Below are 14,799 nucleotides of genomic sequence, written 5' to 3'. Positions count from 1 at the left end.
CTTCAGTATCAGTCCTTCCAATGAACACCCAGGACTGATCTCCTTTAGGATGGACTGGGTGGATCTCCTTGTAGTCCAAGGGACTCTCGAGAGTCTTCTCCAACACCACAGTTCAAAAGCATCAATTCTTCGATGCTCAGCTTTCTTTACAGTCCAACTCTCACATCCATACATGACTACTGGAAAACCGTAGCTTTAATAGATGGACATTTGTCGACAAAGTAATGTCTCTGCTTTTTAATATGCTGTCTAGATTGATCATAGCCTTTCTTCCAAGGAGCAAGCATCTTTTAATTTCATGGCTGCACTCACCATCTGCATTGATTTTGGAGCCCAAGAAAATAGTCTCTCACTGTTTCCATTGCTTCCCTATCTATTTGCCATGAAGTGATGGGACCGGATGCCATGATCTTCGTTTTTTGAATGTTGAGTTTTAAGCCAGCCTTTTTACTCTTCTCTTTCACTTTCCTCAAGAGGCTTTCTTCCATAAAGGTGGTGTCATCTGCATATATGAGGTTATTGATATTTCTCCCAGCAATCTTGATTTCATCTTGTGCTTCACACATCCCATACATATATTTTCTCTTTTTTTGTGTGCTTTATATTGTATCTTCAAATTAAACTGAGTTCTTTATGAATTTTCCATGTAATGGCAACTTCCTTTCAATTTCCTAAATGTTCTGCATACTCTAGTCCCTACAGCAGATTTTGCATTAATATCGTTACACTAAGTTGTTCTCAAACTTTTATGTAGCTCATGTGTCTGTTCGGGGATAAATTCACTTCAGTGAAGCAGATACCAGGTGACATTTTCTATTTAACATTGTAAAAATGCTTAGGGACGTGTTAAATGAAGTTCCATAAAGCCGCAATTGCATATTGCTTATCAGGGTAGAGTTTAAAAGCTAATTACATATTCATCGGTGCTTAGTTACTGAACCATAGAAATACCTAAATAAGCAATTTGTAGTTATCCAATGTGAAATAGTTGTCCTATTAACACTTAATTCAAAGCACAGAAAAAGTGTCTTTCCTAAAACCAAAGATAAAATAGAAATAAATGTTTTCTTTAACAGCTAATGGAGTCCAATGCAGTTAAACTAACGAAGGGAGTGTGATTTCTACTAACCGTTCTGTTTTCCTATTCACCGGAAAATTATACATAAAATTACAGAGATTATTGCTAGGAATTTACAAACCACCTGTTTTTATTTCCATTAGCATTTTTTCTTAAACCTCTTTTCATTTCTTCAATCTTTATATTAAAGCAGAAATACCTTTATCTTTCAGAAACTTGAAAATAATCTACTTAAGAATCTTATTTTTCCACCTCCAATTCTTTCTGATGGGTGTTACCTGAACTCAAGAATATTCCTAATACAGCATTGTCACTTATAAAGCAAGGATCCTGGGAGTTTTATTTGGCTGTCTTTATTTGAAGAATTTGTGTTTTGTGTATCATGGTCTCAATGCAAAGTTAATTCCCCAATCATCACTTCTGTGTAAGCTCAGAGTAGACAGAACTGTACCATGTAAATTAGTGGTTGTACAGTACCCAGTGCCAATGGTACCCTTGAGTTCAAATGCCTAACTGATATCCCTCAAAATCATATTTTTTCCCCAAAGATTGGAAAAGATATCCATAGCAAAACTGAATAACTCTGAATACAAAGAAAAGGAAAAATGCAACCACAGTGAGAACACAAGCAGGTTATATCAATTCATGTCCCCAACTCTACCATGTACCAGCCATCACCATTGCTCTGTGATCTTGCAAGAAGTTAAGATTCTCTGAACCTCAGTGATTTGTTGTTATTATATTTTATAAAAGTACTATACCTATCAATGGGGGCTTCCAGTTGCAAGGTGGTAAAGAATTTGCCTGTAATGCAGGAGACGCAACAGACACAGGTTTGATACCTGGGTCAGGAAGATGCCTGGAAAAGGGAATGGCAACTCATTCATGGGGTTGCAGAAAGTCGGACACAACTGAGCACATATACACACATACCTATCAATATAACAACTTAGAAATTTTAAAAGCTAGCCACAGGTTATCATTTGAGAAACACAAAGTTGCCTACTTTGTTAAGTCTCTATGAGCAACCTAGTCATCTTCAGCTTATCCAGTAACCTACAGGGCTGAAAAAACAGTGCCATGATTATGCTAAACTTCAGAAAAAGATTTCTGCAGAGACCCACAGTCCCTATCAATTGCAGGCTAGCTGTAGATTTTCAGTTCTCTCCAGAATTGCAGAGTATGAGTCAGTGGAAAAAGTCATTGAGAGAACAGGGTGCATCTGTTCAAATCTTCTTCCTATTAGTTACTAGTATCTACTTCTTGATCCATCTCATCCTGTAAATCAATCATAAAACTGGACAAGAGTCAGTAAAATTCAGCAGAAAAGCAAATACACTCCCACTCTCACATAGATGTACAAAGAATGCATATTCTCTTTATTTTTTTACACTGCATTTGGCTCTAGTGGTAAAAAACCTGCCTGCCAATGTAGAGGATGGAAGAGATGGAGATTTCATCCCTGTGTTGAGAAGATCTACTGGAGAAGGGAATGGTTACCCACTCCAGTAATTCTTGCCTGGAGAATCCCATGGACAGAAGAGCCTGGCAGGCTACAGTCCATGGGGTCGCAAAGAGTCAGACACGACTAAAGTGACTTCGCATGCATGCGTATCTTTCTCAAAAACCCTTAAAACGTCTATGATAGAGAAGGAAGACCACATTTAATCTGTCTAATCTTTAAATACTAGCCTGATACAATAATTTAAATAGTGTTCTTAGGCAAAATATGCAACCACCTATATTTCACATTTCCTTCCCTCCTGGCAGAGGTTTGTGGCTCACCCGACCTCATAGAGAAAAAAGAAAGGAAATCTTGCATTCTTGGGCTGTCCTCTGACTCCTTTGGTTTCCATGGTGATGTTTTGTTCCACTGGTTGCCATTCATCCTGCTGGGAAAAAGCTAGCAGCCTGTGTAAACTCCTGATCCACATTTTCTTGTCTTGATGAGGACCTGAAAGCTTGGCGCACCTGCATTCCAGGCCTCAGCTTTATTTTAAGCCCATGCAGTCTTATCCCCAGCAGTCTGAGTAAATCAATATTTCTGATGCCTGTAACTCATTTTTGACACACCAGTGTGCTGAGGTACACAGCTCTATATTAATAGAATACAGATCTTCATATTCAAGAAGAAAATGGCAACCCATTCCAGTATTCCTGCCTGGGAAATCCCACTGACAGAGAAGTCTGGTAGGCTACAATCTGTGGGGTTGCAAAGAGTCAGACATGACTGAGAACTCACACACAGATCTTCATATATGAAAAGGCTTTCAAGTCTATTGTCAAATATTGAATGTTTTGAAAGTTTTTCAACCTCATTGTAGCAATTTATTCTCACTCTCATACCCACCTCATCCCTCCTCCAGAGGGATGCTATAAACTTGCTAAGGTGTGTGTGCTCAGTAGTTGCAGTCATTTCCAACTTTTTGTGACTCCATAGACTACAGCCCATCAAGCTCCTCTGTCTTTGAGATTTTCCCAGCAAGAATACTGGTGTGGGTTGCCATGCCCTCCTCCAGGGGATCTTCCCAATCCAGGGATTAAACCCGTGTCTCCTGCATCTCCTGTGCTGCAGGCATATTCTTTACTCACTGAGCCACCAGGGAAGCCAAGACTTGCTAAGGAAAACATCAAATAGTGGAAAGGCAAAAGGGAAAAGCATACAGATATTTTAGTCAAAAATACAAAAATAATGGAAGGACCTAAAAATGAATTCAACATGTTTCACCTCTCTTTTCCAGTTCATTCACTAGTTCACAGAAAAAAGTGCAGAGAGGAGGAAAAGGGATGAACAGTCCTCAGGCGCTAAATCAAGAGAGAATACCAACAATGGCCGGAGCTGGCAAGTGACTGAATCAGCCTGGCCAGGAGAGTAAGTTTTTCAGAGTTCCCCAATACTGGATAGCAAAATCCATGCAAACTTCCCTGTATTTCTAAAATTGTTTTTTCAAATTATTTACAAGAATCACTGATCTGAAAAGTGTGTGTGTGTGTGTGTGTGTGTGTGTGTGTGCGTGCACACACTAAGTGGCTTCAGTTGTGTCCAACTCTTTGCAACCCCATGGTCTGTAGCCTGCCAGGCTCCTCTCTCCACGAGATTCTTCAGGCAAGAATGCTGGAGTGGGTTGCCATGCCCTCTTCCAGGGGGATCTTCCCGAACCAGGGATCAAACCCACATCTCTTAAGTCCTGCATTGGCAGGCAGGTTCTTTACCATTAGCACCACCTGGGAAGCCCCCAAATCATCTTAATTGGTCTCATAGGTATTTTTTGTTGCTCTTTGTCCCTTTCTTGCTGACCCTGGAATTCCTTCACATGCTGTTCCATTGTTCATTGTAGAGCTCAGAACATGAGAAAAATTGTAAATACCATTCTCTGTATCTACTGTACATTGTGTGCAGCTATACTTCCCATGAATGAATTGTGAGTGTGGTATTTTAGAGTACTGCTGAATTTTTCTTTATTGTCGCTGATTTTCTTTATATTTTTTGTGTCTGTTGCTTTCAGAAAGTCATTTGAACATCTTTTTCAATATTTCTATTAATAAAGCTGTTATCAACATATGTTTTAAGGACAAGACTGTGTTGATATTGTTTTATTTTCTAAATGTACATTTAGTCTGATTTTGATTGGTTATTTACCTGATACTAAGCTTTGACCTCTGGTAGTAAGGTAATAAATATTCAAATTGTGTTCCAAACTGTTTTAAGTCCCTTGCACATAACTATTCTTGTAGAAACATCAGTGCAACATATTCAGCCCCATGGCTATTACAATAAAGCATGAATCAATGAGTACAGAGCTTTCTTCTTTGGGTGTTTTAGTTTGCTAGGACTATAATAGCAAAGCACTGTAGGCTGGGTGGCTTAAACAAGAGAAACTTATTGTCTCAGAGTTCTGAAGGCTCTAAGTTTAAGATCGAATTGTTGCCAGAGTTTGTTCCTTCTGGAAACTGTGAGGGGGAATCTGTCCCCTTGCCTTTCTCTTCACTTCTGATGATTGGCTGGCAATCTTTGCTGGCTTTTCTATCTCTGCCTTCATCTTCATGTGGTGCTCTCCCTGTGTCCATTTCTCTTTGGCTAAATGTCCCCCTCATAATGAGGATACCAATCATATTGGATTAAGGCTCACCCTAATGACATCATCTTAACGGATTACATTGGCAACAATTCTATTTCCAAATAAGGTCCCATTGTGAGGTTTGGGGATTGGGACTTCAACATGTGAATTAGGGTGAACACAATAGTGGCTCAGAAGGGAAAGAATCTGGCTGCAGTACAGGAGGTGTGAGTTTGATCCCTGGGTCAGGAAGATCCCTTGGAGAAGGGAATGGCTACCCACTCCAGTATTCTTGCCTGGAGAATCCCATGGACAGAAGAGCCTGGTGGGCTAGAGTCCATGAGCTCTCAAGGACCAAGAATGTTTCAAGGAGGCAAAAATTGCGAAACATGTACAAAGTTTGTTATTAGAGACACAGCACAATGTTTGGGAAAGCACACAGAGAAACAGTTTATTTTGCCAGAGGCAAGACAGAGATACGCACCCGGAGAGGACTGCAGGCATTCTGAGTGAAGAGTGCAGTAAAGAGGTGATTTACATCACTTTTATAGGACAGTCCTTCAGGGTCTTTGTCCACCTATGACCAATTAACTTGTTTCTATCTCCACACCTGACTGGTTCTGGGAGCCTCCCCAGGATGCATGTGCAACTTTTTTCTGAGATAGATCCCACCCACTGCAGAGGCCTATGGGAACATGTTCACACTTATGATGGGGTGGCCTCCCTTTCCTTTTTGACATCCAAGAAGTCTGTCTGTGCATGTGCAGACAGGGAAGTCTTCCTTGACCTCAGGAGTGAGCACCTTATCTCTTTGCTTTAGCAGAGCTCAGCTTTTACCACTAGCCTTGTCTTTGGAGTTGTCTGGGTGAGAACAAAGCTTGAATTTTACTTGCTTGATAAACACTATGATGTACTCTGCATATAAGTTAAATAAGCAGGGTGAAAATATACAGCCTTGATGCACTCCTTTTCCTATTTGGAACCAGTCTGGACTGCAAGAAGATCCAACCAGTCCATCCTAAAGGAGATCAGTCCTAGGTGTTCATTGGAAGGACTGATGTTGAAACTGAAACTCCAATACTTTGGCCACCTCATGCGAACAGTTGACTCGTTGGAAAAGACCCTGATGCCGGGAAGGATTGGGGGCAGGAGGAGAAGGGGATGACAGAGGATGAGATGGTTGGATGGCATCATCGACTTGATGGACATGGGTTTGGGTAGACTCCGGGAGCTGGTGATGGGCAGGGAGGCCTGGCGCGCTGCAATTCATAGGGTCACAGAGTCGGACATGACTGAGCAATGGAACTGACTGAACTGAACTGATAAACACCAAAGTGTCCATCCCAGGGACTCATCTGTTTCCTACCTTGCTTCCTCGAAAGTCTCCTTGTGACCAGGGAGACCTGTTACCCTGGCCAGAGGGAAGGTGATTCTCAGGAGAATGAGCTTGTCAGGTAAAATGTGACCCAGGAGAGATATTTCCAGTACAAGCTCTGGGACAGAGTAGGTGTTCAGTGCTTACTGGATGATCAAGTTGATTAAATGATGGAGTATGAAGGCCAAGCACACAAGAAATACAGTCCCATGAAGGAGAAATGACAGAGGTTGTTTCACCAAGACTAGAATATATTTGCTGTTGTTCAGTTGTTCAGTCATGTCTGACTCTTTGTGACCCCATGGACTACAGTACACCAGGCTTCCCTGTCCTTTACCATCTCCCAGAGCTTGCTCAAACTCATGTCTAATGAGTTGATGATGCCATCCAACCACCTCGTCCTCTGTCCTCCCCTTCTTCCCCTGCCCTCAATCTTTCCCAGCATAGAATATATACATAGAGTGAAATCTACTATGGTCTTTTGATTTCACCCCACCAAGATGAATTGCTTGGGAGCTATACTATTATCATCTATTTAGATACTATCTTTGTATTTTATAAATAAAGAAGCAAAGAGCCAGAGAGGTTTAAATTGATTGATTTCCTTACTATTAACATTAAGGTTAGTACTAAAATTGAACCTTCCCAAAATTCAGTCAGTTGCTTCATACCAACAAGTGTCCTGAATTTTTCCTCACTCTTTCAACCAGGTAGAATTTCAACCAGGCACAGTTATGGTTTCCATTGAGGGCTGGGTCATAAAGACTCCCCTTGTCCAAATTTAATATTCTGAGCCATGTTCTAGATCCAGACTTTGGGCTTCCCTATTTATCTTTGCATTGCCCATTCTTAGCTAGGATCCTGCTAAGTCACTTAGCCATACTCCCCGACACTCATTATCTGATCACCCTTGATATTTGATCAAAAACAATAAGGTTAATTACAAAACACCTAACTAAATTTAACTGCTCAGGTCCATACTAGCCACATACAAAATGCCATAACCTCTACCTTATAATGCAGTGAGGGCCTTTACTCATTGGTAAATTAGATTTTAGAATATTTTAGGGGTAGGGCCTACATATTATTTACCATTGTTACTAATATCAAAGTCTGACACTTAAGTCTTAAATGAAAATTAGTGGAAACATTAATTCACAAAGGATGAATAAGTGAATTAATTCTCTGTTCTTGATTTCAATACCAACACACTCACTGAACTATAGTTATTGTGACTTTATATTCTATACCCAAATTACTTCAGGGCAAAGATATGTCACCACGTCTAGTCAAAGAATGTGAATTTTAGAGGAAGATTAATACAGACACCCCGTCACTTGTCTTGAGAAGTCACTTCCTAGACTAGCTCTGCCTTCATGTTTCACTACATTCAAGTGGACTTGGTGCCAACGGTGTGAATAAGGTTTAATATTCTTTACTCATTGCTGTGGTAGCTGACGTTCTCAAGCATAGTGAGATGGTGTCCTTTTACTGTTGTCTCCATGGTGACAAGAACTCTGCATCTTGTGCTTGCTTGAGATGTGTTAGTGCCTGGATCTGACATCCAGGTTTTTCTCTGGTGAGTGATTCTTTAGACAATTAGCATGAATCCAGAGCAGCATATTTTGTTTAGCAGATTTCAGCAAGTATTTTATTTGGTTTGTTGATTTTGGGGCTCTTCAATAATTCTGTAATTGTGAGATCTGAGGGCTTTGGCTTTACTCTCTTTAGAAAGGGAAAATCTGATATAAATACTATAATAAATTATTATAGACATAGTAAGCAATTGTCTGCATATTCTAATTTAAAGGTTATTGTCCCATTTCTCCAACACCACGACTGCTAGAAAATCCCTTCATGTGAATTTAAATATTCTGGCTAAAAGAGCTCTGAGAAGAATGTAAAAGCACAATCAGAAAGTGGGACATTGTGTAGGAAAGATTCTGATTAGATGGAGAGGAGGAGGGCACAGCTGTCTTGGGAAGCATTGGCTGGGTCATCGCACTGACATCAGTAATCCAAGTGTTAGTCGCGCAGTCGTGTCTGAGTCTCTGCAACCCTGTGGACTGTAGCCCGCCAAGTTCCTCTGTCCATAGAATTCTCCAGGCAAGAATACTGGAGTGGGTAGTCATTCCCTTCTCCAGGGGATCTTCCCGACCCAAGGATCAAACCAGGGTCTTCTGCATTTCAGGCAAATTCTTTACCATGAGTGACCAGGGAAGCCCCGTAAGATATGGACCACATTTTGTCAGAACTCTCCACTATGACCTGTCCATCTTGGATGGCCTTGAACGGCATGGCTCATAGCTTCATTGAGTGGCAAAGGCAGTAGCCTCCGAAGATAGGAATAGTGTACAAAGAAGACTGTTCGGGGGAAAAGGCCTATTTTATACTTTTTCCCAAACTTAGCCTGAAAACTGCCATAGTTTTCTATGTATTGGGTTGGCCAAAAACTTCATTTGGGTGTTTTTTTGTAAGATTTTATGGAAAAACTGGGCTCCCCTGCTGGCTTAGATAATTAAGTATCTGCCTGCAGTGCAGGAGATGCAGGAGACTCAGGTTCAATCCCTGGGTCAGGAAGATACACTGGAGGAGGAAATTACAACCTACTCCAGTATTCTTACCTGGAAAATTCCATAGACAGAGCAGCCTGGCCAGTTACAGTCCATGGGGTTGCAAAGATTTGGACACAATTAAGCAACTAACACTTATGGAAAAGCTGGAACAAACTTTTTAGCCAACCAATACTAGTGAATGACAGAAGGAACACTCATTTTAACATTCATTTTAACTTCCAAAACAACTTTGCAAAGTGTTTTCAAAAATCCCATTGCATTATCCATGAGGAGAACAATTGTTTCACAGAATAGGATAATCCTAACCAAGTTTCATATTCTTATCTCGAAGCAAAACACAGGTATCCATCTGAGACCCGTAAAGCCCTAAGAGAAAGAAGAAGTGAGTTTATTATTGTTCCTATTAGGGCTGCTGTCCTATTTCTATTTGACCTAATCTGAGTTTTTACCCCAGTGTCCACAGACAAGGAGGAAAGCAAAATGAGTTCTGCGCTTGGATGTGACTGCAGCCGCCATCTATAATGGATCCTGACCGTTTTCAAATGTCAGGCTTCAGCAAGGGCTGGAGGAAATATGACCTGTGCATAAGAACAAGACTAAGTTAGCATTACATTTATCCCCTATTTTCATTGACTAACTCTATTTGGGACTCTAACTGACAACGGAGGGGGGCTATCTCATGTACACTGTCTCCTAGTCTTACTATGACACCTGGTGCTTCCTTCCAGTCCTCTCACATGCCAGCTGCTCACTCTTAATCCTCAGGGTTAGGAGGTGTGATCAAGGTCCTCCTGAGTCTTGATCATAGTCGTGATTCTCTGAAGCAGCCATCCCCAACATTTTTAGGACTAGGGACCAGTTTCCTGAAAGACAACTTTTCCATGGATGGGGCAGGGGCTGATTTCCAGATGATTCAAGTGCATTACATTTATCTTGCATTTCATTTCTATTATTAGTACATCAGTTCCACCTGAGATCATCAGGCATTAGAACCCAGAGGTTCTGGACCCCTGTTCTAAAGTGATCATCTTGAAAGACATGCCATCTGGAAACACCATCCTTTCCCGTCCTTGTTGCTCTCATATACAGACCCCTCACTGAACACTCCTCATTCACAGCAGGCTCCCACACCTAAGAGAGATTTCACTCACTCCACGTGAGTCTGACCTGACATTTACTCCAAGCCCTCCCATAATTCTTCAAGAATTCAGTACTCAGGTGGCAACCATCCAGCTCCCTGGCCTCTCAGTTTTTCAGCAGCCTCATATACTCCCTGATGTATATACCTCTCTTCCACTATAGCTACTCACCCCCGTGGCTCACCCTGGTCATTTTTCTTACTTGTAACCACTCTAATTCCAAAGTATCTTACTATGTGCTCATAAAAATTTGAACACCAGCTTAAAAAAAATCATTATTCCTTTTATGAACCTCTAGCCTTCTATAACAGTTCCTCCCAATCCAGGAATCATATTATGACAATTGCTTGAGCTAACGAATGAGTGAACAAACTCATGAAAAGGAAAATGCCAATAACCCAGTTACAATAACGTTTCTTCTTCTACTGAACAGAAAATCCTGTGTTGAGTCTGGTCTTGAGTTGCTGGGCTACTCTGTTGAATCCAGATAAAAGCTAGGCTTCTTGCTTCCCAGTGTTACTACTAAATACCTGGACATCACAGGTGGATGGAGGATGGGAACAGAAAGCACAAAAAAGACCAGGAAGAGGTCCCTTTCCATATTAACACTGAAATAGACTTTTTGTTTGAAATATGAAAATACTCCTTCAAATGTGTCTTTTTATATCTGAAGAGACAGAATATATATGTGTGTATGTATATACGTGGGCTTCCCTGATAGCTCAGTTGGTAAAGAGTCCGCCTGCAATGCAGGAGACCCAGATTCAATTCCTGGGTCGGAAAGGTCCCCTGGAGAGGGGATAGGCTACCCACTCCAGTATTGTTGGGCTTCCCTTGTGGCTCAGCTGGTAAAGAATCTGCCTACAATGCAGGAGACCTGGGTTCTACCCCTGGGTTGGGAAGACCCCCTGGAGAAGGGAAAGCATACCCACTTCAGTGATCTGGCCAGGAGAATTCAATGGACTGTAGAGTCCATGAGGTTGCAAAGAGCCGGACACAACTGAATTTCACTAGCGACTAGCAACTATGTATGTGCTCGCTAAGTCTCTTCAGTCATGTCCAACTCTGTGCAACCCCCACGGACTGGAGCTCACCAGGCTCCTCTGTCCATGGGATTCTTCAGGCAGAAATACTGGAGTAGGTCTCCATGCCCTCTTTCAGAGGATCTGCCCAACCCAGGGATTGAACCCGTGTCTCATGTCTTCCACATTGGCAGGCAGGTTCTTTACCACTAGTGCCACCTGGGAAGCCCCACATATATATATACAACTGTACAAAACTTCTTTTCTTCCATTTTTATTTTTTCTCCCTATAAGTAAAAATACATAAATCCTTTCCTTTGACCAGCTGATTAAAAGGGAACTCCACTCTAGAAATGTTTTGCTTGTTTTTCTTCCTTCTTTGTCTTTCTGTTTATGTTTTTTTATTTTAACCATAAAACATCTTGACATTTGCCTTTACAGAATCAGATAAAGAGAATGTTGGTTCTCTTATTTTCTGCAGTCATAATAAAATAAAACTTAGGAATGAAAATAAGAAAAGTAATATACTTAACCCATGGTCTTTACGAACGCATGTAATAGGATTTCATTTGGCAAATATCTGTCAGTTTCCTTGGATGAACAGAAGGACTCTTTCCTTATTTTCTAGTGATACTAAGAAAATAGAAATAATATTGAGAACACATTTTCCACATGTTTCTGGTAAAGCCTGATATTTTCTAGCGTGCTAATTCAGAAGAATCCAAATAAGAAGGAGAGCTAATTTGTGGTCCACACCCACTGCAGATTTCATCCATTGTCACTGCCTTCTTTCCCACTGAGCACATAAAAGGTTTATAATGCTTTTCTTTTTTTTTTTATAATGCTTTTCACGACTGAAATTTGCCATGAGACTAAAATATCTTTTGACAAAAGTCTTTATTATTTTAATGTGCTTTGTAATACTTCTTTAATATTCTTACATTCTTGAAGTTATTCTTGAATTAAATGATACAATAGGGATTGAGATGTTTTTCAATTTCTCCAACTTCCTAGATAACTTACATTTTCCTGTGTTTTAAAGATGTCACATCACTCTCCCTTCCTTGCTAGCTTTCTTCTTGTTTATTTCTAATATTAAAATATATACACAGATGTTAATCGAAACAGGTTTGAAATTTAAGTCAGAGCTGTTTCATGTACACCAACTGTTTATAAGCACTTTAATAAATATACCTGAAATAAGAATATCAAGAGACAAAAAGGAAGTTGCTCAATTATCTAATAGCCTCAACTCAGGTGCCCCAAAAACATCTGGTTAATAAGAAATTTTGACAAATGATAGTTCTGGCTTCATGTGTTAGGAAAAACTTTCTGTTACTCAGTTCTGAAGTTTCCAGTCCCCAAAGAATAAGCTCAGAAACAAATTTCACCAGAAGTTAATATTCTGACATATCTTGTAACAGTACATCCAATAATCATAGTATTTAATCAGATTCTTTCTGCCCATCTGATGGCCAATTTCATATCATAAGAAGATAGAAATTGCAGATATATGCTTCTATTCTGCTGGAATAGGGCTGCTAATGATGCCCATTTAGTGGCTTCCCAGGTGACTCAGTGGTAAAGAATCTGCCTGCCAAGCAGGAGATATAGGTTTGATCCCGTGTTGGGACAATCCCCTGGAGAAGGAAATGGCTACCCACTCCAATATTCATGCCTGGGAAATCCCATAGACAGAGGGGCCTGGAGGGCTACAGTCCATGGGATTGCAAAGAGTCAGATATGACTCATCGATTAAACAACAACAATGATGCCCATGCCCTAAACCCCAGAATCTGTGACTATGTTGCCTTACATGGCAAAAAGACTCTGCAGAAGTGCTCAAGGATCTTGAAATGGGGAGATTTTCCTGATTATCTGGGTGGGTCCACTGTAATCAATGGAATTATAAGCAAATATTTTTATAAAGTAAAAGAGAGAAGTGGTAGAGTCTGAGAGAGATTTGAAGATGCTATGTTTCTGTTTTTGAAAGTGGATGAAGGAGCACCAGATAAGAAACGCAAGTGACCTCTAGAAGCTGGAGCAGGCAAAGGAATAAATTCTCCCCAAGAAGCTCCAGAAGGAACACAGCCCTGCCAACAACTTGTTAGCCCATCTCAGACTTGAACTGAAGCCCGTTTCAAACTCTGACATCCAGGTCTGTGAGACAATAAATTGGTGTTGTTTTAAGCTGTTTCCTGAAAGCATAACAAGAATATTTTGGATTCAAAGCAACACAATATAAATAAATAAATACTGTCTGACTATGTAGCAGATCATCAGAACAGGGCAATGGGAGCAAAGTTTGTTTGTGAATGAACAGCGTGTTCAAGTTTAGTAAATAAAACTGGAGATACATTTCTGGATCACAGACAAGAGTATAAAGAGAGAAAAATGATGAGGATAAATATGAGAAAATGAAGCAAAGGCAATATCCCTCTTTTAAGGAAATAATAGAACTCATGAATAGAATCCTGAGTGAAAAAAAAAGAAACATAGTAGAAATGGTTTCTGAACTGAAAATGGCATGGTTCAAGAAATTTATGAAAAGCTTGATTATCTACCCATATTCAGGGCATATTTAAAATTACATTACACACTTACGAGTAAATTAAAAATGAGTACAACTTGCATTGACTTTAGATTTCTTTCCACAGTCTGAGCTTCTGGAAAATAGTAAAATAAAATTTAGTACTCAATTTGTGTAGCCAAATTGATTTTCATGGGTGAAATGTATAACAAGGTGGTTTAGATGTTTGTGGAAATAAAAGCAGATTTTCTACCAAGTCATCCTTCCTAGATAGATGCCCTTCAATTATTGAATCAAAGTTTAGAATCTAAAGATGATGAGTTGTAGATAAAAGAGACTGATGATAAATATTTAAGCCCCCCCCTAAAAAAAAGCCAATGAAATAACTTAAATAGCTATGGAATTTGGATCCAAAGTTAAATGCATAACAATTATGTGAAAAAAAAAACTTGCTGTTGAAAAAAGTTTTAAAAAATATAGATTTATATCCCCTGAATTATATTACAGAAAACTAGGGAAACTGCTGAGGCATGAGATATAATGGATAGAGGGATATAAAGAGAAAACAGCTTCTCCTTGAATAATGATAAACTTTAAAAATCTCTTTATTATTTCAAAAATTAGATAATTTTAAGAATTTTAAGTAAATATAATTTTAAAGTGCTTAAAAACACAAGATAATCCTTAATGCAATTAAAAATTGAATACATGCCATTTAAATGATTGCAGAAATTATAGACAAAATATATTTAGTTTGTATAGTCCCTCCAAAAAACAGAATGGAAGGTGAAAACAAAAAGTTCTTTAAACAAGAAGTATACCACATGAAGATAATAGAATCCAAGCTAAAATAACCCATTAAACCTTATTGTTTTCCAAATTATGTACAATGAAAAGTATAAAAGGGGAATTCTGATAATTATGTATTTTCAGGCTCATTCTTAAAAATAAAATGTAAACTTTTCTCTCCATACATATCCTCTGTCCTGTTTTTCATTTTCTCTGTCCATCTCTACTTGAT

This window comes from Giraffa tippelskirchi, chromosome 6 (genome assembly GCF_054371585.1).
Source record: "Giraffa tippelskirchi isolate mGirTip1 chromosome 6, T2T-mGirTip1v1.2.pri, whole genome shotgun sequence".
Lineage (NCBI taxonomy): Eukaryota > Metazoa > Chordata > Mammalia > Artiodactyla > Giraffidae > Giraffa > Giraffa tippelskirchi.
The sequence above is the reverse complement of the archived record's forward strand: the minus strand, read 5'-3'. Positions refer to the sequence as shown.